The 23,077-nt window shown below is 44.6% G+C and overlaps 1 protein-coding gene across 8 annotated transcripts in view; it reads right to left on the bottom strand.

Annotated features, from left to right (window-relative positions):
• The window catches only part of PTPRF (protein tyrosine phosphatase receptor type F), a 342,455-nt gene extending 319,467 nt beyond the window's left edge, over nucleotides 1–22,988 (bottom strand). For 7 of the 8 annotated variants that reach the window (XM_042873558.1, XM_042873562.1, XM_042873560.1 and 4 more), the window contains exon 1: nucleotides 22,913–22,988. The gene's annotated coding sequence lies outside the window, so the exon portion shown is untranslated. Of the gene's footprint in view, nucleotides 1–10,697; nucleotides 10,714–22,912 lie in introns of those variants that run through there. The other variant, XM_042873559.1, reaches the window with a different exon arrangement.
• Nucleotides 22,989–23,077: the final 89 nt, after the last annotated feature.

The raw sequence follows: 23,077 nt of genomic DNA, 5'->3' as shown, positions 1-23,077 counted from the left end.
ACACACACACACACACACACACACACACACACACACACACACACACAAAGAAAAACTCTTTAGGTTTGTTTTGATGCAGAAGTGGAGATCAGTCTCCAAGCGCTCCTGGTCCTGAAACACACAGATAGGGAGAACAGTGCTCTAAGCACATGTGGCTGTGAGTAGCAAAGCCCACCGTGTGGTCTGAAGAATGGCTGATAGACTAAAACAGTCATTTGCTACATGCCGACAAATGCGTTTAGTACATTGCCACAGGGATTAGAATTTGTCTGGCCATATTAAGTATCTTATTTAATATAAAGATGGGAATAAACTTTGCAATTACATTTTCAGAGACAGTCTACAAAACTGAGGACTACCATTAGAGACCGGGAGCGTATGTATTATGGATGAAAAAAAAAAGGAAAATAAAAAATCATTTTCCACCTGGAAAAAAAAAAACGAGCAGAAGAAAAATAATTCCAATGTATTCAATGAGCAGTAACAACTCAGAAAGAGGCAGAACCAAGAGAGAGATGATACAAATGAGATTTGCAGTTGATTATTTTATGAATAAGAGACTACAGCATTTTTAACTATCAAAGAAAATTCGAGCAAAAGGAAAATCTTGACGAAAGGAAAAGGCTAAAGCAGTTCTGCCCAACTGCAGAGGAATAGAAATTGAATGCTCAGAAGAAGTTTGGTGCGTTTAAAAGACAGATTTAATACTAGAACTGGGGGGCAGGAGTAGTAAGGAGGGGAAAGAAGGTGAGAGAGCACTGGGGATGTATCACAGGTCTCAGGACAGGGTGAGGGGGGTGGCAGAACACCTCTGGACCACACAAGGTGTGCGAGGAGCAGACATCACACTCAGCAGGGACTCTGCTAGATTGGCTTCCTGTTCATTAACGAAAATAATGAAACTGGGCAGCATCAGGCAATAAAGTGCATCTCTTAACAGACCTATCACAGAGCTCCCAAGAAGGGAAACCATCCTGGAGTGGCTTCCTACCAGCACAAAGCTGTATAGGAATTCAGAGCAGAGCAAAGTCAGGTGGAAGAAAAGATTAGCAGTATGCAACAACCTCATGAAACTATAAAGTAACCCCAAAAGTGAGGAACTCCAGACCTTCTCTAAGGCAGGCATGCAAGAAGCCCAAAATGACCAATGGGGCCTACACAGTCATGATGGCCAAGATTTGAGCCTCTGCCCTGGACGAGAGGAGGAGGACCCACACCGGAATTGCGATGTCAGATGTAGCTGGCAGGGAGAAAGGAGCACTGCACGGAAGTGGAGGAAGCTAACAGTTTGTGCCACTGCAAGGACAGGCTGCACCATCAGCAAATGATGAAAGAGGAAGGATTAAAAAGTCAAGTAGCCTGCTATGCTGACCACGTTTTAAAAGCTCAAGGGAGAAATAAAGGAAAGGCTGAACAATTAGAATGTAATTGCAGACTTATAAAACATTTTTATATGTATACACTTAGCTGCAACAAGTATGAAAGGCAACACAGAGAAAACAACTTTGAGACATATAGGGTGAGAAACGTGCATTCAAACATGCAGAAATCAAAACTACAGCAGACAGAGATTCTCAGCAGCACTCCTGCAAACACACACACTATGGCAGCCCCACAATTCTATCTGCATCACCTCAGTGTAGTGCAAATTGATAGCCACTGCAAATGAGCATTAATAAGGGCAGGTAAGAGCCTCAGGCAGACATATCAGCACCATTCCATAATATAATATATTCCAAGGAGGTGAGCCAGTAAAGAGATACGAGCAAACAAGCTTGGTAAATACAGACAATAATTATTTTAAGACATGGAATACTGGGGATCTATTTATAGATTAAAGACACACTTGGACCTCAAGTTCACATAACAATTTCCATATGTCTTCCTCTCATATCAGCAAATTGTACTTCTCCTAAAAATGAATAGTTTTACAAAGACTGCAGAAACCAAACCTTAAGACATATGGAAGATGATTATCTTCTTCCAACCAAAAGCAGTAAGGGAAAAGGGGCTTATAAAGTACACACAAAGACCAATGAAGTCAATCACTTTGTTAGAGAACTGCAGTTGCTTGATAACAAGAGCACAGTAGATAAAATACTTGTATGTTAGAAAGCCATTTGACTATATCAAATGACACTCTACCAAAATTATTTAAACTGCTTTCAGTGGGGCCTGAATACTGCACAAGGAAATAAACAAAGCAAACTGAAAATCATATGCCAAGTCTTTGGATGAATCTATCAAGGACGCAGGAAGCCTTCTTTATTTTTTTTCTTTAAAATCCTAGCTAATGATGCAGAAATAAAGCATGTGTTCTTAAAATCCGTGGATGATACTAAATTTAGGAGATGCAAGCCCCAGCGAGGACAGAGAAAGTTGAGAAACAGGCAATTAAAAATAAGATTCTCCTTGGGAAAGTGCAACGAAGACATCCGACAGGAAAATAATCTGAAAGAAAAATTCAGTGGGAGTGACAAACCGAGAAGCCAAGAAATTCTTACAAGGCTTGCAGTGTGATTTGGTAACAAGAAACATTAATGAAACCTTGGCTACGCATGCAAAAAAAAAGAAACACCACATCAAGCAGGAGAGAAGCAAGAGTAAAACATGCCCACTTTGTGTAGCAAACAATATAGAAAAATCACAGAAGTCTGCAGTACTAAGATGGATGCAAATAGAACTGGGAGGAGACGGGCCTTATTCAGAATAGGCTATGCTCGTAGGTGGACGCATTTAAAAGGAAAAAATAGGCATAAGTATCTGAAAGCTCCATCCTAACAACCTTTCCAAAGCCCCAGTATTACAACCAGGCCCAGGAGACAGGCTTAAATGACCATTTAAGAAGAGTTCGCTCACACAAACGAGATTAGCAGCAGAAAGCTGGAAATGCATTGAGCGCTGTCCCACAGGAGCTCCTGCGGGCAGCGCAGCACAAACACGAACAGGGCACGGCCATCCTGCATCAGGGCCAGGCAGCAGAGCTGGGCAGCCTTCAAACTGGCTGAAGGTTGTGAATTTCTCAGCAAAAGATGAAGTAAATATTTGTTTTCCTCCAAGCACAACAAATTCCGTAACAGGCACGCTGACTCACAAGGAAGTAACTCTACTCTTGTTTATGGAGCACGTGAGCAGCAAAAACAAGAAACACTGTATGTGTTTGTTCACTATATTGAAATTCAAGGGTTTTTTTTTTCCCTTTTTTTTTTTTTAATTAATTGTTGTATCTTGATGCAACACATTTCCAGCTCTAGGAACAGTGAAGCGGCACAGCCTGGCAGTAGCACACAGCCCAGCAGATATCTGGCTTTGAAGTTCACCCATCACTGGGACCAAGAGGCTGCAAAAAAAAAAATTAAAAAGAAGCAGCCACAAACCCTCCTCCTCCCGCCATGTCAAGGCACTGTCCTCTCCATTCAAAATCATTATTTTCTGCACAGCTCAAGTGCTAATACTTGTCAGTAGACATGATGGCCAAAGAACCGTTCAAGAATAGGTGTAAACTTTACAGGTCAAGAACTGTTTTGCTTTCGTTGCTGGGGCATAACAAGTTCAGTCAAGTTTTTAAAACAAAGCCTAGGCTGCAAATGAAACCCAAACTATTTCAGCTGCTGGGTTCACTCTGGATTCCCATTCCTATCCGCAGTGCTGGACGAGCCAGCCTGTGTGGAACCAGCTTGTCTGTCCACATTAACGACCATCTCATTAGCATACATTATTCAGAGAGCAACATTTCAGGCATATTTAGAAACTGGGATTTTTAGAACTCTAAAGAGATAAATACTAATACCAGATTACATAATTTTGCTAGATGATATTTACTGAATGCTAACAGAACACAAGGGAACCACAACACTTTGCTGCCTTCAGTTGGGCACTAAGGGTGCATCCGGTGGTTTTCTCAAATAAAACATTGTTTTCAGGTTGCTTCTGTACAACAGAAGACAAACGAAAATAATCAAGACAACTCTGCCAGAAATATTCCAATTTTCCCTGAGCATGTTTAAAGACATTCATTCTAATTGTATCATTTTGATACATGACGGACCAGACCAAACTTTTTAAAGAAAAGTGTATTTTCTCCTACCTATGTGCCTATCAAAAGGCCAACCTACTTCCCTGCAATCTTTAAAAAAAGATTTTGTTTAAACACATCTGTATATTTTTTCACCCAAACATTCTTGCAGCAGCTCCAAAGAGAAGTACGACTCCATTTTGTCATTTGTAGACTAAGGATACTAATTATCTGACTCATGGGTTTTCAAGATGAATGTAATGATGTACTAACCACACGTATTTCAAGTCTTGTGTTTTCTCCTGTCCTTTCTGTTCAATCATCACTTGCCTTGATAGTTTTTGTAAGGGTGATTGCAACCTCGGCTCTGCCTGGCACACTGCGTTCTCACCATCACATTTCCCAAGGTTATGCCTCAAGGTTTAAAAACGGTTTTTTCCCCTCTGAGATGATCTTCAGCAATTGCCCCAGTTCTGAGAAATGAATGAAGCGTTCCCAAAACAAGGCAGATTTCAGTAGTAAATTGTAGCTAAAAAGAACCTACGTGACCTGCTTTAGAGGCAAAGACTGCTAAAAATACAGCTGGCTGGGTGAGACATTCGGGCAGGCTTTTGGGAACGTGTTAATTGGGTAATTCCTCCCAGATTAACAGTATACAAGATTCTTGCTTACCATCTAAAATACTTTCCTTAAATAGTCAAAACCATCAAGCAAGGGTAGATGGACCTTTTGTTACAGTAGTTAATACAGGATTGATTTTAAGGACCTGACCTAATGTCCCAGAAGTCAGTAAGAATTTTTGCACTGACTCAGCAGAAATCACATCAGATACCAATATTAATCTAAATGTTAAAATCCATTCAATTTATAGATGCAGATGAAAAAAAAAAAATCCAGCCTTCACAATCCACCAGTTTCCTACAAAAAAAAGCTGCATCCTCTGTATTTTACTTGCACAGCATTTTAACAGGCGTGCCTTGCCGATCTCAGAGGTGCACAAGATGTCACAGAGGGAGCTGCAAGCAAGGCACAACCAGTCTGGAAGCCCACCCAGCACCACAAATCCTTTACAGAGATGTGAGAACTTCAGGGGAAAACCTAGAGCTCCCAACAGAGAACGCTACACCTTTGTTCAGTTTAAGAACTGCGTTGGTCTTTTAAGATTTAGGAGCTGCTCAAAATAATAATAAAAAGAATCTGTATTTGATTTAAATGCTTTTTCATCTCCCAGTACCCATAAACATCTAACTCTCTGCTGAATTTTAAAAGCAGATGCCCTGAACTGACCTCCCATGCAAACACCTCCTCAGGTGATCCAGCACACACCGTAAAAAGTTTCCTTTCACCAACCTTGAATTGCCCAATTTTCAGTTGTTTCCTATTTCTTTTCTATCTCACAACACAAGAACAGGCTCCTGACCTAGATTTCCTGAACAATTTACTATGTTCTAGAATTAGTTCCCTTCTGATTTGCCTTTTTTGATGCAAAACAGTACAGTGTTTCTTCATATAAAGTCTCCCCAGTCACAGATTATTATTGTCCACCTTTCCTGGCACCTCTCAATTCCTTATGTAAAGCTCCCAAATATAATTCAAATACCACTTTATTAGTTACTTTTTAGGTAGTACCAGAGTTTTGAGATCTGAAGAACTTCTGTTCCAACTGAAGTATTTTGACCAGTTTGAAGGTATATCAAATGATATTTGTATTACTTCAAGAATTTCTAACATCAATTGAATCATCCCTGGCCAGTCTTCTGTATCGATAATATCAAAAAAGTTACCTAGGGAGCAATTTCAGATATATTAAACTGCTCTTTGTGGCTTAAGACTAGGCTCGTATTCTTTGCAACACATATTCACAGGCATTTGAAGCACTATAAATATTTTGCATCATGCTGTGAATGAGTCAAATGCTGTTTTCCAGGCAAAAATGAAGTACAGAGCCAGGCAGCACTTCAGTTCCCGCAGTATTGTCTGCAGCAAATTACTCGTAACTACGAGTAGTCTTTGGCCATAGCAATACAGGTGAGAACAGGCAGCTGCAAAACTTGTGAACGAACACAGCAGCTCAACCAACTTGGGAAAGGGGAGAGCCTGATGGAGGGCATAAGGACACAAGTGGTAGCCCAAGCTATGAGGTGTGTAACTCAAAGTGCTCTAGGACACGGCCCTGGCCCTGAGTCTTGGGACAACTCCTAACCTGGCGGAAAGACTCAGTCCCAGCCAGAGGCTGTGGGCCTCTCCTTGGCTTCCAGCTGAGATGATCACCACTAGAAGCCATGATCTGCATGGGGTAACCTTGAGCACAATGCTTCAGAGATGCAGCATGACCTACATCACGTCCCACCAGCTCAAATGGAGGAACACGTTTAGCCATGTCCTTTGGGAGCCAAGGACAATGCAGACACAGTGACTCCTTGCAGTACACTCTGACAACTACCACGGGCCAAACTGTCGACAAGATGAAGACAAAACCCAGTTTCTTTCATGCACCCCAGGACAAAAGGGACTGAAGACCGTTAAACAGGTTTGGAAAGCATCCAGAACACCACAGGGATCCTAAAAGGAACAAAAGTCTCATCAGAAATCAGTTCAAATTTGCCCTCAACAAAACTCAGGTAAAGGTTCAGAGTTGTTATTTCTGGCATTCTAACAAGGAATAAAATAAAAACAGCTATCAGGCAAGGCATAAGAAATGACTGTACTGCAAATGACTCATCACGAGCCAGTTACGTTACTGGTTACCCAGACACAGAAATGTACCAACACACTAACCAGGTAGAAATAAGTTAAAGACCCGTAACTGATGCCTAAGCATACCCCCAACTCCAGGCCACCCAATGCAGAATGTAAAACTTCAAAGTCTGAGTCTATTACGAGCTATATCCACAGGAAGACAGCAGTCTCTGTTGCACAGACCATTCTACGGAGAGATTTGTCAACGTGGGATTGCTAGGGGGCTAGCCTCCTCTGTAGAGATTAATACTCTTGTAAAAACATTTCCAACAGTGGGACTGAATCACCTTTATCCAGAAGTACAGGGAAAAGCTGCACCCTAAGATACTTCTACCTCTAAAGAGAGTCCAACACCTCCCAAAGTTGAGCTCATCTCAATTACAGAGTCCTCAAGTGGATACATGCACTTTCAGAACAACCACTATTGTGTGCTATTTTTGCTAAGCAAATCATAGCTTTGTCATAAAATTAGCATTGTTCTTTTTCAACACCTTTGCAAACATGATACACAGGCTGTGGGAGAAGTTTAGGGAGCAATTTATCCTCAGAAGAAGCTTTTAACAGTTGTCAAAAGTCACGGTATGACCCTTTCTCCTCACTGAACAGTTTAAATTTCACAAAGCTTTTGCGCCTATAACCAAAACAATTAAAAAGTGAGCAAGGAGATAATGTTTATTTCCCACCACTCGAGACACACATTTGTGTAACCACTTTACCTACCTTTACATCCGCAGTCCTAAAGCGCAGATTCCAAGAGCTGAACAAAACATTCTATTTTTCTACAGTCATCCCCTGCCCCCCAGTCATGCCAACATTCATACTGACGTTTCCAAAATCCACCATAAAAGTTACGCACGTTTCTCCCAGAATAAAACATTTCTCTCCATGAACTGCACATTAACGGAATTAATCTTTAAAGAAGTAGTAAGATCAGTATTTCAAACAACATTTCAGTGATGATTTTAAAAGCTGGGCCACCAGAAAAAAAATAGAAGTTGAGGAAAATAAGTGAATTATTTAACAACACCGCTCCAGAAGGAGCCTTACTGCATAAACTTAGTGAATAGAGAAGCTACTAATGATCTTCAGCTAGTTAGACACACCGTTTTAAAACTGAATTGTAAAGCTTTCTGAAAATTTAAGTTTGTGAGAATCCAAACACCACACCAGCATTGAAAAGTAGGCCACAGATATGTCGATTGACACAGCCTCACAAGAACAGAGACATCTCCTAGTTATGAATGAAGTACTACTGACCTGCCTGCATGGAAATGAAAATGGAAAAACCCTCTACATGACATTTTGCTGTCCATGAAAGGAAAGTTATTTTGACGCATAGCACTAGACAGAAGCAGCAGAGCAAATCTCTTTTGAAATATGTAAGGTAGAAAGATCCTGGATAAATGAAGGTATTTACTGGATATTTGGAAATCATTAATATTGTAATATGTTTTTAAAAGAAAGCATGATTTTTTTCCCCATCAACTTGAACATTAGTATAAGAATTGAAACAACTCTATCTTCTCGTGCTATTTCTCATACGTGTCTGTAACATTCACAAGTAACTCTTTTCAACTGAAAGCAGATCTTCTCATTTTATGAAGAGGTGTTTTTTGCTTCTGATCCAATAAGACAAAAGCACCAAAGATCGCTGTCTCCCATAGCCTTACAGGGGTCTGATGTCAAAAGGAGACCACAGACATGATCTGTTTTGTCAACAAATTGGCACATTTGCAAACATTGCACTTCTGCACACACTAATTACGTCTGAAGATTTTTATCAACATTTCCTATAAAAAGCACTCACTCCAATAAAACAAAAAACACAACTTCCACAGAAGCAGGAGAATCAGCTTTCACAGTGCCGAGGACAAGTAACATCTAAGTGCCCTCACCCATAAAGCCTAACGAAGAAATTCAGCTCCAGCTCTAATTCATGCCACCTTTCTTTTCTCAACACACTTAATCCTTCTCTCAAGGCAAAACGGAGTCGGTGATTTCTAACTCCCTGCAATGTGGATGCCCTCCTCACTCCAAGACATGCTGAGATTAACCACAGCTGACAATGATGCATTGCTACCACAGTTCCTACCACTCCAGGAGGGAGCTCCACACCGACATTAGCAGCAAGCTGTTTGTGTAAGGGAGGTGCCACCTCTGCACCAGGGACTCCCTGTGTCTGTCTGGGCACTGCTGCCTTTTACCTGATGCTGGCACACAGCTATATTTAGGCACCATTTATGTTCTACTGAAGCCCTCTAAAAACTCACTGCAAAGCACAGAATGATAGCTTTTCTCTTGTTTTTCCAAGCGAGAGCCTTCCACAAGTTGTTGTAACAATTGCTGAGGTCAGTGTTAGCAGGTGATGACCACAGCTGGGAGACAGGTGGGCTGTGCTCCAAGACATCTAAGCTGCCTAATGGTGTGCTAGGGGCAAAACAAGAACAACTCACTCCCTTCGCTTGCGGTGCAATCCCATCCCCATGGGCATTCGCTGCACCTACGAACTGCTTTAATCCACAGAAAGCTATTCAGCTCTTCCCATCCCCCTGTAAGTTTTTTTTTGCTGCTTCAGTGAAACGATGCAACACCAAAATAGCATAAGGTAAGCCGCAGCAGCTGGGAAAAGCACGAGAAAGCAGCAACTACTCGTTTTTGCTTTCAGCTTCAGCCAACTGCAGCTTATCTATTCATTGCTCTTGCTCAAGAAAGTAAGTTCCATGGATAAGGCTTTACTGCTGAGGGCATGCCTGATGTTAAGCAAACTGGGGACGCAAAGTTCACACAGTTCAGGGCGAAGCACAGGACATGAATGTGAAAACGGATGCACGGGGTCACACAGTATCTGCTAGCCACACTGTCTCTACTGAAGTCTGTAAGCAAACAGCAGTAAGACAAGCACATCTGCACTTCCCTGAGCATCTCCATAGCCTTCAGTACTCCCAGTGGTACAGACCTTCACAGTCTGCTGTGGTTTGTCTAATTGAGCAATCCCTTAAGCTCCCTCAGCAGCTCCACAAGTTTACCATCTTCCAGCTATTGTATATTCTTCTGAGATGAAAGAAAGGGAAGAAACAGTATTTCAAGCGTGGACAAACCACAGGTTTAGAAATGGCACAGTAACGGTCTGTATTTTGTTCTCACTCTCTTCATAGCATTTCATAAGATTTGATGAGCTCTCTTTGATCGCTGCTAAGCGCAGAGCTGGTGGTTTCATGGTCTCATCTATCAGTCTCAAGATCCCAACCGGAGAGGTGACAGCCACTCTGGAGTCCTTCACTTTCCATGACAAGTTCAGACTGTCTTCTGCCTCCAGTACAACTCATCTCACATTTACCTCCACTGAAGGCAGCTACCACGCTCCCTGCACTATCCTTTTATGCCTAATCAGGGAAATACAACACATTTCATGAATTATTTCAGTTAAAATCTGGAAGTCGCATTGATCGCTGAAAACAAGCCAGCAATAGTAAGGAAACGTGCACAGGGGACAAAAAGCTGCTGAAGTGATCCCAGCATGGAGGGTAGGGCACTCCTACTGATGGGGCAGCGCACTCAGGAAGGAGCTCTGTGGGGCTTTGATCCTTCAGCTATTTGAAACCACACAAAAGCTGAATGAAAAAGGTACGAGATCCCAAAGGAGTCAGATTCCCGCTTCTCCACAGCAAGCTTCTAAAGTTCTCTTTTTATGACCACCTTCCACCAAAATAAATAAATCACTTCAAGCAAAAAAAAAAATGTAAACCGAGGCATTTCCACTCAATTCCTTTCATGTCTTTCCACCGCCTCATCTAGAGTCACATGCTCAGTCCTGACCTTTCCAGATTTTCCTCTCTGCCTCGCCACACTTATTCAGACTATCAAATTCATTTAGTGAAACTATCCTATCCTTTCACACTTGACTCTTTTCACAGACAAGCAGTTCATTTTCATGCAGACCCACTTTTAACTTCAAAAGGTTGCTTTGTATCGCGGCTTCTGATGTCCCTTGTTTAAAACACTTTCAAATAAGGATCTGAAAAATGCTGTGGCTGGGAACTCAGCATCTTCTCTGTCCCTCCTGAAAGAAAAAAAAAAAAGAAAGAAAAAAATCCACTATTAAGCAGAGCGAGAGGCCATGCACCCACACAGAACTTCTATAGCTTGTCAGCAGCTTTTAGCTCTTCTGCACACAGTCACAGTGAGTGCTCAGAAAGCCAACACTTGCCTATACGTTAACCCCTTCTGAAGGGCCAAGTGGAGCAAGAAGGGACAACTCACAGCACCCTACTGCTCACTGCACCATCGAGGAATGCTGCAACATCCCCAACTCCAGCCAGAAGGCTTTGCCTCTTCCAAGATGCTTCAGTGATCACGCAGAAAGATCCGAATTAACAGGGCTACAATGCAAATCCATAAAGCAATTAGGTGGGAAGATGGAGCAGAGCGGCTGGGAAACTCACACCTTCTAAGCACACCTAGAAAATACATTTGTGTCACAGCAAACTGCTGTGAGAACTAATGGAGCAGCTTTATTCACCAAAGCATTTTTCATTTGGAGGCCACAAATACAGGGGAACGCTCGTTCATCGCTCACTTCAGAATCAAAGTTTAAGAATCATTTTCAATTTAAATTATTTATAACTCAGTAGTTTCAGAGGGAAAAAAAAAAACGCACTGAAAGGAGTAGTACATTACAGTAAACTTCTCATTAATTTTCTAGTGAAACATTTGAGTTTCCAAAACCTGACTTTAAAAGTTAATTACGCACAATGTGGACGCTCCAAAGTCAGGAGGAGCTCAGATCTGAATGCTGTCTAGTCACTTTTGTAAAACCTGTATGAAGAAAACATTATAATCATGCTGTTTTCTTGCCAGAATAGGAGAGAGGGGAAAAAAAAGTACTATCAGCATTTTTAAAACCACATTTTAATCCCAAGAGGGCTTTGTTTGTATTGGCCTTTTCTCCCACAGAACTCACCATCCCTATTTCTACCACAACAGCCACGGCTGCTCATCCAGCAGTGCACTCAGCTAAGCCAGAGTTGTAGCCACTCTTCTCATTTTCCCCCAACTTTGGCAAGAGTAATGCAGAGAGTTAGCACAGGCCTCCAGGAAAAGGCTAAGATCGAGTTCTTTGGCTTACACACCTGCTCCCCTTCCCCTGAATCAAAATGGAAATACAGCAATTGAAAGCATCATTGTTCTCACACAAGTTCTACTTCCCTACAGCTCACATCTCACATCAAAACCACAGCACTGAAAAAGTCAAACAATTTTCCAGCTGAGTGCAGGACCCATTGATAAGCAAAACTGGTTCAAGACAAAAATCACATCTTCTGTATTAAAATACTGGTCAAGCTGCTGACAAGGAGACAAATGAGTTTTTAAAGCACTAACATGAGCTCACATAAAATTAAAAATGATCATATTGAAAAAAAAGTTGGATAACAGTGATGCGCCTCATGCAGCCCAATATTTCATTTTGATTTTTTTGAGGTGTTATTAGAACAGAACATCTCCCCTCTCCGGAATTCCATTTAATTCGTTATTGCCATGTACAGCTAATGCAGGAGATCAGATGAGGTTTTGACAAGTCTTTTACACATCTCAGGGCAGCAGTGCCCTCTCTGCTTAGGTCAGTAACTCCAGTCACCAGCCAGCACTGACAACCCACAATTAACCATTTCCCCCTGCCCCCATCCCTTCCCATTCCATGTGACAGAACCACACCAGCCTGATTCAGAGCCAGGCCCGGGGCCACACAGGCACCATCTCAGCATCATCTGAGACTCAGAAGCAGCAAAAGACAGAGCATAAACCACAAATGGAGGCCAGCACCCAACAGGACTGCTGACTGTCCAAGTATTTAACCGCTCTCCAGTGCTGCAGGTCAGGTGGGTTAATCAAATAAACTTGTGTATCCTAAGGGTTTGCCCATTGTTTGTGCTTCCTTTAAATCCTTCAGGTTGGATATTAGGAAGGATTTATTCTCAGAAAGAGGGGTGATGTGCTGGTACAGCTGCCTGGGGAAGTGGTGGGGTCACCATCCCTGGAGGTGTTCAGGAGCTGTGGAGATGTGGCACTGAGGGACTGGTCAGTGGGGTGGGGTAGGCTGGATAATCTTAGAGGGCTTTTCAAAGTCTAACGATTCTGTGATTCTTATCTGACTTTAGACTCTGAAGAACTGAGCCCCAAGCAGCTAATAATATTTGCATACAAAACCCAATGAAACAGATGTCCAGATTTCTACATCATCAGCTGAAAGTTCTTCAAAAGGAGGTATTTTTGCTACATGCAAACAACATGACAAGCCTTTTCAGTGCACACTGGCAGCATGCTCTGACAGGCAGAGGCCATGCTACACTAGGAATCTAGAAACCTAAGTGATGCCATAAGATTTTGATTTAGCGGAGTGTTGTTAGGGTAGTATGGTTAGGTCATGGTTGGACTCAATCTTTAAGGTCTTTTCCAATCTGAGCGATTCTATGATTATGTAAGATGTAATCATGCTGTAAAGTAGGAATATGGCACAGCAATTCTCCCAGACTTGACCATTCAAAATTACCAGGACAAGAAAACAGCAATAAGCACAGGCAAAGTAGATGCAAAATGTTTTCAGTGTGTTACAATGGAAATGAAAATAAATGCAGGACTAAAATATAGCTTACTTTCACAGGTTTCTAATGCCATTTGTCTTCATTCAACAAGAATTTATGCACCATTTCAACCTGATAAGAATTTAATTCTAAGTAATAAAGCTTTACAAATTGAATTCAAAGGAGGAAAAAAAACACCAGCATTTCCCAATTATTTCCAGAGCCCCACAACTCGAGGCTTCAGCTAAGGGAGCAGGGAAAGCTGCTGCCACAAAGCGGAGCTGACATACGACCCCTGGATACAGCGGCACTAGCAGGCAGCTATGCTAAAATCAATACTAATTCTGCACGCTTCTGTTATGAAAATAAAGCTATGAAATTCCCTCATGCCCACCTGCCAAAGGGACAAAACTCAGACCAACTTTGTCGGAGAGGATTTTTAAAGCCTTTCTAAAGGCATGTAATGGATTCCAAGAGCGATCGTGCACTGAATGTTCAGTGAACCAAATAATTTTTAATACGTTCCTCAAGGGAGTTTATTTTATGTTTTTAAATCACTGAGACCTTGCAGTGACACTCCGATTCAGAAGAAAAGAAAGGCCAGTGCTCGTGGGGTGCAGGTTTTGTTTCTTCCAGGGTGGTTGGGGATTTTTTTGGCTTTTTTTTTTTGTTGTTTGGTTTTTTTGTTTTTTTTTTTTTTTTTGAAAGAAGAGCCATTGTGCCTACTACAGTTTCTAAGCAGGCAGCAAGAAATATCTGGATTCCTACAAAGCTTTAACTTGCAAAATCACTTCTGAAAGAGTGCAGTGAGCAATTTTAAGGTTTCCCCTTGCAGAGGAACTACATCAGCAAAGAAAGTTGATCTATGGAAGAAATAGCAGCCGGTACCAGGCTCCCTCAGCTGCAGCTGCACGAAGGCAGGAGATCCACTGGGCTACCAGAACCACGGGCCCAGATTTGGAATCCAAAAGCAACGCAAATCGGGGCAGCTTACAAGTTTCAGGCCAACCTCCTCTCCCCCAGCACCAATGAACACCCACCTTACCAGCCACCGTGGCACCCTGTGATGCGACGGCAGCGTCAGCACGAGGTGCAGCTCCTGCAGATTGGAAATGTTCTCAGCTGCAGCGTGCAGGAGAACAAGAGGAAGAGCCCCCAGCGCCGCAGCCGTTAGAATGACTTCAGCGGGATTAGGCAGAGCTATGGAGGGAAAGCCTCACACAATGAGTCCTTTCATAGAGCAGAAACAAAACCGAACGCTAATCACACCAGCGATTCAGTTTCCTCTCCTAATTCCTAATCAGACATCAACAAATAAAAGCGAAACACTTATTTTAATTCTCTGAGATAAACACAAGCGAATGGAAGCGCTCTGCCCGCACCGCCTGAGCTCTGCAGCCCCTTTACCTCCCCGTGAATGCACGGTCAGCTCAGCCTGCTCACACCACCCGCTCACAGAGGGGTCTGGGATGGGAGATACGGAGAAGAGCAGCGTTAACAAGCGGGAGAAACTTCAAAGCTCGCAGACAAACTCAGCTGAAACACTCCTCCATACAAAAAGGGACCTTGAACCACAGCCATTAGAAAAAACATCTGGTGCGCCGCTTTGATTTTCAACGTTAGTCATTGGACAGAAACAAAACATCATTATTTTTTTCCCCCAAAGCAGCAAATAATTGCAAATCCACTTCTACACATAACCTATCATTTATCACCTCATCAGCGACTGCTTGAGTCTGATGGAATTAAACACTCAAGTCAGGCAGTTTTTGTTAAAAGCAATAATTACATTGTTACTAGAATATACAATTAGGTAATAAAAAAAAAAACAAAAACAAATCTGCCTAGCAATATTTTTTATGCACTCTCACAGAAATATTACCAGACTGGAAATAGGCAACGCTATAATAATAATAATAATAAAAAAAATCCACTTGCACCGAAGTATAGCTACTTCTAATTTAAAACTTCACCCACAGGCAAAAATACATAAATGATTAGTATTGTAGTGTTTATTTTAATTACACTGTGCAAGAAGAATCCAGGAGGCTGTTAACTCACTTCAGACACAAAGGAAGCCAATATCTGAGCGCTCATCCCCACTTGCAGCTTGGGCACCACGCAGCTCAGCCCAGCACCATCCCAACTCCAACAACAGAATGCTAGCATTTCTCCTGACATCCCAAGGCAACGTGCAGCAGAGGCATTGCTCAACAAAAAACAAGCAAGAAGAAAAGCAGGAGGTCATCAGAGTCCTCACCTGCTCCTCGCAGACAGCATTTAAGAGCATCAAAAATTCACTAGCCTTCCAAGCGCTATTCGTCAAAGTTTAATAAGAAAAAAAACAGAAAGCTTTATCTCAAACTCACATTTACAAACACTTTCCAGCAATCTGACTGCTACACAATGTGTTGTTCTGCACCACACGACTCCTGGTGCCCGCCTTAAACAACAGCGATCCAAGCAAACAAAGCAGTCCATGGTTCCCAGTTATGAAAGACGTGGTCTTGTCTTGATAGGACAAGAGGGAATGGCCTTAAGCTGTGCCAGGGAAGGTTCCTTTTGGGTATTAGGAACAATTTCTTCACCAAAAGAGCAGTGATGCACTGGCATGGGCTGCCCAGGGAGGTGCTGGAGTCCCTGTTCCTGGCAGTATTCAAGAACCACGGAGATGTGACAGTAAGGGACGTGGTCAATGGGCACGGTGGGGTGGGGACTAAATGATCTTAAAGGTCTTTTCCAACCTTACCAGCCACATGGCTGATCCCAGCAGTTCTGCACACATCCTTTAAAGACAGACATTTGCCTGTCTATCTAGGTGGCCTTGGCCAACCAAGAAGCCTCTGATTGCTCTTCAGAAAAATACATCATCTTAAAAAATGCCCAACTTGATGGCAACAGGTGGGCAGGTTGCTGGAGGAGCGCGGCAGCCTGTTGCCTCATAATCCTTTCGAACTCTTCCTTCTTATAATTAATTATGCTGCTTATTTCTTCCACAGACATAAGCAAGAGATCGTCACTGAGTTATTACAGCAGCACACTTTTACTTTGTAAGCAACATTATAATAAAGCTTCAGGTAAGAAACGTAGTAAGAGCCAAGCACAATTATCAGCAGAAACAGCTTGCTCCCATAAAGCGGCGGCATTTTATCACTGAGGCACACGTGTCACCCTTCCACACATTTCTCCCGTACAGATGAGGCTCTGTGAGCCACAGTCTCAGCAGGCCAGAAAGCCAGGGAAGTGAGCAGCCAAGGAATGGAAATGTGAGCAAAGCACGACACGCTGCTGGGCAGTACAGGCCCATCAGAACCTGCACTCACACAGCTCTCCTCCAAAATCCAACCACGAGTAACAGAAGAGCTCTCTGTCCATCAGCCAAGAGCAGAGCTGCAATCACGCCCATAACCCATGCCTCCAGATGCTCTCCTTGCTGACCGTGTGGGTGAAGAGGTTGGAGCCCACAACTACAGACTGCAAAAGATGAGTTCAATGGAAGAGCTGTTCTGAAATGCCCCTTGCGAGCCAACAGTCCAAACAAAAGACTGCAGCAGGTATTCCACCACAACACTGCACATAAAGCATGAAGCAAGCCCATGGATCCAGGGAAATGTCAAACCCAAACCAGTGAGACTTTCCGAAACACAACTCAACCTCACAAGGGTTTGGAAGGTGACAACACTTTTCTTCAGTAGTTTATAATTTTACTCTAATGTCAAGAGGCAGAATTAAAGCAGGAACTTCACAATCTGTTGAAATACTTCTCTCCCTTGGTGCAGCCCATGCTTTATTAATGGAAGATACCTACGGACAAGGCTACAGCAAGGAGACAGTTGGTATCCAGAACACACCTTCAGAAACTCATGCCTCAACCTCAAGTTAAGTACAATTTTATGAGTATGCTTTCTACCACATAATAATGCACAGATTACAATACATAAGACTGTAAAGCAATTTTGTCTGTGCCCAAGATCAGTCTCAGCAAAACCAACGAGAATGTGTATCACAAATTATTTCTACATCCACTTATCCATACGCTTAAGAAGTTAATTTTCACTGTTTACGTTGTTACATATTTCACTTAACAGGGAAAACACGTTATTGGATACTGCGTGCATTTTCTATTCAATTTGTATCACCCCACAAATTCTGTATTACAAGTAGTTAAAACACGATGGAAGGTGCCTTCCTAAATTACAGGTTTTTTTGTTAAGAAAGGAGAATTACTATCGATTCTGCAACTACTAAGCCTTTGATCAAATTTGATGAAACAAATGCAACTAAGATATACACGTAACTACACTGTGTTTGGAGAAAAGTAGTATGTCAAAGTTTACAACTTCATCCAAAAGTAAGTGTTTTACCCCCCCCCCAATTCCATCCCCAAAACACAACACCACAATGCCTTCTCAGCATCATGTACAAAAGGATGAGGCCCCTCTTAACCCACTTCTGTGGATCTCCTCTGACGTACACAGCCCAACCGAAGGCTCTGACAGTCACCGAACCTGCTCCAGAAGAGCCTGACAATAGTCCCACTTCCATCCTTACTCACAAAAGCCTCTAGAAATGTAATGGCTTTTCCAAAACACTCCAAGAACTAATTTTGTGAGGAAATTTAACTGGAGGATCAAGTACCATCCCATGAATAACCTCCCGTTCCTGCAGAGAGGAGTTATTACAAAGCTTAAGTGCCCGGCTGACTTCAGCAGTTAGGATGACACACAGGAGAAGAATCTGCACACTGGAGGGATAGAAAAGCAGCTACGCTATGTGGATCTCATAAAATAGAACAGATGTTATCCTTTGCATACACACATGCAACTCAGTGTCAAGCACTCCATTTGAAGGGGAAGAAAAAAAAAAAATGAGGAAGAGAGGCCTATTAACCCAAAAGATAATTCCTCTCCACAGTCAGATGCATGCATGCTTTGTTTAATTACAAGCAATGACAAGGTTTCTCACACTGCTTTTGAGAAAGCGATGTCACATGGCCAATCTTCACATTTCTCCTCTCTTCAGTTTCATCCGACAACTCCTAACTGTAAACTTCTTGTGCCAACCTAAATAATTCCTCTCTTTCTCAGAAAGGCTGGAAGAAAGCACTTACCCACTTGCCAGCTGCAGCTGAAATTTTGTGCCAAGAAATAAATGTCTTTTGGGCAGGTTGGAAACTGGAAGCTTCTATGCCTGCTGAAGGACAAGGGTAAGAGCAGGACAGCCCTATTCTTTCCCAAATTAATGGCATTTCCATATGTCAGCTACACAGTGGATTGCACTTAATGAAAGCATCCGAACAGAGCTGCCTCCCCCTCTCTCTGAGCTGAGGCGTTAGGAGATGCTCTACCAGTTTTGATCTTAACTAGATTATATACATTGCTTCCATCCCCTGCTCCAGAAGTTGTCTCTCTATTTTTGCTCCTTAGAAAAGGTCTCGGACAGCAGACTCCTTGAAGGAGCCTGACTTGCACCACGTTTCTCAGGAAGGCACAGTTGTGCACACACAGCATGCACTACCACTAAATAGCAGCACTCCAGTTGCTTGTCCTTAACCTCCTCACAGAACCCAAGGATAAGAACCTCTGGCAGCAAGCAGAACCACTGCAGGTGCAGCTCACTGCAGCCTCGTGAGCGTGGCAAAGGTGAAGACCAAGGGCTGCTTCCACCTGCACCAAAGGCACGAAACCAGAAGGGTCATGCTGAGGGGCAGCACAGCGTCTGCACACAGGGCTTCCACCAAGGCACTGCCAATGGGCCTCATCCCTCTGCTCCCTGGTTTGCTCCTTCTCCAATTCCCATGAGCTCCCCTGACTGCAGCACGCTGCTGCCCATTTACCCATCCTGCATTTTTCAGGGCTCTGCAAAGCTCTATGTGCAACTTCTAATAATAAATCAGAACTGCAAAAACAAAAGCATGAACAAAACCTGTGCTGTTCGAGCAGAAAGCACTCTTAGCCTCCTTGCTCTACAATCATTGGCCCCTTTCCCACCATCCTGTTTGCATTTTGGTAGCAACCTGAATTTTATATTCAGGAATGCTTGGCCAAAATTCCTCAACAGCCATTAGAAGCTCAACTAAGAGAAACATGTAAGGATGGCTGTGTACTGTGCCAAAACTCAAGCACACACTCCTACAGAAAACGAAACACATGTGCGTTACTAACCTGAGCAAACTATGAGGTGTACTAAAAGAAAGAAATGTCTCAAGACACGCAACAGTATCACAAACTTGGTTTCAATGCACGCAGCACAGGGCATGCCCCTGCTACCTTCACAAATGGAGCCGAGCAGCACCCCTTCCCTCTGCTCATTAAAGCTCTACAACTGGTGCCTCCCGTGTGCCTGCATGCACCGTTTCATTAAGCTCACTTGACATTACATGAAGAAAGAGTACAAGAAAATTGCATATCCCCTGCCTAAAGTAAACTTGTCATTTAAACCCAGCGTATAGATAGAATCTGATACAGCGCTGGCGCCATGAGTCATTCCTCAGCTTCAGAGTTTGTACGACAGTATTCTTACATATGTTTTGCAATACTTTCCAGTCAGCTACCACCCTGTGTAATTACAAGTTTTTACTGGAAAGGAAGCATACATCTTGCATCTGAGCACTGCACTGAAGCAGTTTGCTCTTTCAGCTGGATTGCGATCAGACGTAACAGCATGTAAGGAGCCCTCCAACTGTACGCAAGGTGAAAGTGAAGGCACCTCCTGAAGTGGTGATGGTGAGCACCACATAGATTTCCCAACAATCTCTTCCTAGTCTCTTCCTGGCAGCTCAGGTGCCAGGCCCTCGCTGATGCAGCTTCTTTACTACCTAAGTTAGAGCTGCACTCATTCAAACCCTGAACCAGGCATCTGCTATCCATTACAGGCGCTTCACTCGAGAAGAACGCGTTACTTCTGTACCGTGGTGAAATAACCCATTAAAAATCCTCCCTGCTGTGCCAGCTTCACCTTTTGTTTTTAGGCTGGGTAAGAGAAGGGTAATTTAACTCTCAGCCCCAGCTTCTGAGTGGTACTGAAAGAAACAAAGGTATTCAGAACCAAGATGGAAAGGTTTGTCCTGCTTGGCATTTCCAACGGGATCAGCCCCAAACCTGTGCCTGGTGGCACTGCAGGGACATTCCCCATGCACCACTCCCAGCCTGCACCATCACAGAGAGCTCTTCCTCCAAGCTTTGGGGTTTGTTTTAAAGCCAGTCATCGTTACTCCTACTGAAATTAAAATGGATCAGATTGGAAAAAAAAATGAGGAGAAAAGCACCCTCTGTGCAATGAAGTTGGCTGGTTCAGATTCAGGCGCACACAGCAACAATTGGGCTTTTTTCCCCCCTCCAAACTGCACATACTATGACCTACAAGAAACATTTTCTGCTTAAAAGTAATACTTAAATGGAGATCTATGGCTGAACGTTATCACAAGGATTGCACTTACTTGACAGTCTGCTATTAGCCAACTCCATTATCGCTATTTGCAGTTTTTAAATGTACAGATTCAGAAGTAACTGTACAAAGCCTCCATTACAAGTGGATTTATGGAAAGCCACAGCAATAATCATCCTCATTAAGCATATCTTCCCACAGCCCTGCATTATGTGGACACAAAGAGGAAAACATTTCTTCTCTGTTACCCACAAGCTTAGATCTTTCTCCTTATAATCACCAGCTCTGACTGCCTTTGCCAATGACAGTTAGGTAATGCTCCCAAAAGCAGGACTTGGGTTAAAAATAATGAAGAAATACTTGCACATCTCTCAGCCCACAGAATAGGAAGGCTGCTGCTTGGGTTTTCCAGGTACTGACCTTCTCCCTGCCAACATGGATGGGAATAAAACATTATCTCCAGCTCCTGCTATGTCACTAACAGCCTGAACCATACTTCTCCGAGATGTATCTACGGATACGTGTGTGCAAAGAAAAGGGCAAATGGCAAAATCGGTAACGAAGCCGAATTACAAGAATCTCTTAAGTTGAAGTGATGTATTAACTCCACAGCCCTGTGCTAGTTTGACCCCCTTCCCTGCGGTCATGCTGAGCTCTATTCCAACAGGCAGGGCAGCATACATGGCAGTGACGTATGCTCAGAAACTCGCACGGTGCAATGGAGGGGTGAAGGCTGACACTGAGAAGTTGGCCACCCCCCGCCTTGCCATGCAAACAAGCCCTCCTGGCTCTCCCCACACTTCAGCACAGCGACGCGCTGCTCCCACAACCTCAGCCCCATGGCAGAAATAGTAAAATGAGGATTAAAGTACACTTGTTCCCTCCATAAAATCATTCCCGTGAGCCGAGCACTTCCTGCATTGCTGGAAGAAGTGTAGTATACTTAAATAAATAAATAAATACAGGGAAAGGAAAGAAAGAAGCTGTTTTAAAGCCACCCTGGCAGCCCAGGAACAACCATCCGTAACCAGGCACAGAGATAAGTCAATTGCAGCGGTGGACCTTTGTAATCTCAAATTAAATTTGTCATTTCTCTTAACATTTACTTTGAAAAATGAGCAGCGGTGGTTCTACAAGAGAATAAGGAAGCTGTATTTGCCATCCCCACTCACGGCAGCCGTCCTCAGAGAGCTCTACAACAGCAAATATCCAACCTCGCCTACGTTTGCAGTGTTGGTTATCCGGTTACCCTCAGACTAAACCACTCCTTACAGCTCAATTCTACACTCGACGTTGGCGATGCAACTTCATTTGCTTACATCTGAAATCAGCACAGCGCTCCGTAACGCCGTACCGCAGCTGCCCTGGTCAGTCTCCTGGAAACACGGCGCATCCCTCCAGCACGAGAGCAGAAACACTTCCCTCTATTCCACGTACTCACGCCGGGCGCTCGCACTGCTCCAAGTCGGCTCTCGGGAGCTCTCTCCCACAGCACCCGGACAGCGGGCGCTCACTCCGCTAAGAGCCCAGAACTCCGGCCCGAGCCCCGAGCCGCTCGCCCCGAGCCCAACAGGTCGCGGCTCCCCAACCCCGGCGGCGGCCTCGGGGGCTCCACGCTGAATGCGGTATTTCTCCCCGCCGATCCCGGGACCTCCCCCCGCCCGCAGCGCGGGGCCCTTTGTTCTCGCACCCGTGGCCCCGCACCCCGCGCTCTCCCCGGGGGCACGGCGCGCCCCGCGCCCGCTGCAGCGCCCTCCCTGCTCCGAGAGCGGCACCGCACCGCCCGGCAACGCCGCGAGCCGCCCTCGTCCTCCCCGCGCCGCTCCGGGACGGCCGCCCCGGGGAGCCCGGGAGCCGCGGGGAAGGTCACGCCGCGGCCCCCCGGACAGCGGCCCCGCGGCGGCAGGTGCCCGGCCGAGCCCCGCCGAGCCGCGCTCCCCGCCCGGGGAGGCCCCCGCGGTGCGAAGCCGGCGGCGACCGAGCACCGCGTGGCGGCCCCGGAGGGCGTGGGGGGTGGGGGATCCGGCAGCCAGATCCCGGCGGCCCCGCGGGCCAGAGACCGGCCGGCAGCGGGGCCGGCGTCGGGAGCGCAGAGGCGAGGGGCTCAACAGGCGGCGGAGTTTGGCGGCTTCCCGGGAGCCGAGCCCGCCGCGAGGGGCTGCGGGGGGAAGGCGCCGCGGCCGTAGCCACTTACCGGAGCTCCGGGGCTTCACCGCCCGCATGCTGCCTCCGGCCGCCGCGCGAAAACCGCCCGCCGGCTCGGCTCGGCTCCGCTCCTTCAACCTCAGCCGCCGCTACCGCCGCTACCACCGCCGCCGCTGCCGCGCGGGACCGCGCTCCGCGCGCGCCGCCGCCTCCA

Source organism: Lagopus leucura, unplaced genomic scaffold, assembly GCF_019238085.1.
Source record: "Lagopus leucura isolate 7727_CA_CO unplaced genomic scaffold, USGS_WTPT01 Super-Scaffold_100009, whole genome shotgun sequence".
NCBI classification, from domain to species: Eukaryota; Metazoa; Chordata; class Aves; order Galliformes; family Phasianidae; genus Lagopus; species Lagopus leucura.
The sequence above is the reverse complement of the archived record's forward strand: the minus strand, read 5'-3'. Positions and strand labels throughout refer to the sequence as shown.